Genomic DNA, 1,288 nt, shown 5'->3' with positions numbered 1-1,288 from the left:
GGTCACAAATCTTCAGCTTCGAAAGGTGTTTGTGAAGATAACAGCTACTTGCAGTTGCCACGTGTTTCTTTCAGACACTATCGCTCTAAACTGTTGATCTGGCTTGTGAGTCTTACAAGAGAAGAATACTTCTAAATGCATGCTTTTTGCTCTTTTGACTGCTGACGCCAAGATTTCTAGGTTAAGCGAATTCAGAAAAACCGCAGCTTGTTGCTTGACCTTTTGCGGTTTTAAATCAATTTTCTTGAATTTTTGGTAACGGCTTGATTCGCTTTTTCACCAAAGACACCATCCGGCATTAACACAAACAGCCCTCTTTATCCGCCGTGGCAACGCGCAGTCCTCTAGAGGAAAGATCTGAGGCAACTGAATCCAGTTTTTTGCTAAACCTCCTTACAGTCCCCGTCTTAAGTTAATACATCAACGCATTCCGACACACACCTTGAGCGTTTCATCCCCTCGTTGACAAGCCTGGAAATGGCTCTTGAGGGCGGCTAGCTTTTTCCGGTGGGTTTCAAGATTGGTTCCACGTCGGCAAATTTTGGGGCCAAGCCGCAGTAGTCATTCGTCATCTTCCGGCACAAAGTAGTTTCCAAGGCGAAACTACCCTTCCCTCGGCGCTTGGAGCCTTCTTGGCAGTCGGCAGGTGTGGTCGAACGGTGTTCCAGAGAAACTCAGTAGTCCTGTCCGAGGTTTTGCACCAGTCTAGAAACAGGCGTCTGCCAGAGGAGTCGCCACACCGTTCGTGGCAGGTTACGCGCAAGCAATCTTTGTAAAAACGAGCTTGCCTCCATGATTCAGCGGCCACAATTCTGCAGATTTCTTCTAGCGTGACCACCGAAGGTTTCAAGAAGCCACACATTGCTTGAACACCGCTGGGCACGTCGAATGGCGAACGTGCCAAGAGGCCACTCTTGCCTTGCATACGCACACTGCAATTCTTGAAGCCAGGTCAGCTGGGTTAGCAGGGGGAGGTTATGACACGCAAACGCTTCGCCTGTTTAACCTTACAGTCATGTTTTTGCCATCAGCTAAAGCATATAGCCAATCGGTTTGAGGTGTAGAGGTTGTTTTCAGTGCACCCAAAAGATTCAACGCATCTGTCGTGCGGTGGACCAAAAATTCGACAATAAAATCAAGAAGAATAAATGTGTTTGCCTTTCAAAAGAAAGCGGAAAGTTGAGGTTGACAGGGCAGGATAGGGCAGTTTATTTATTGCCCTTAAACCCGGTCGTGTGTATATAAGTCAGACATGCGCCTGCATCAACACTCGACTTAATGAACATAT

The sequence above is a fragment of the Rhipicephalus sanguineus genome, chromosome 7, assembly GCF_013339695.2.
Source record: "Rhipicephalus sanguineus isolate Rsan-2018 chromosome 7, BIME_Rsan_1.4, whole genome shotgun sequence".
NCBI lineage: Eukaryota > Metazoa > Arthropoda > Arachnida > Ixodida > Ixodidae > Rhipicephalus > Rhipicephalus sanguineus.
The sequence above is the reverse complement of the archived record's forward strand: the minus strand, read 5'-3'. Positions refer to the sequence as shown.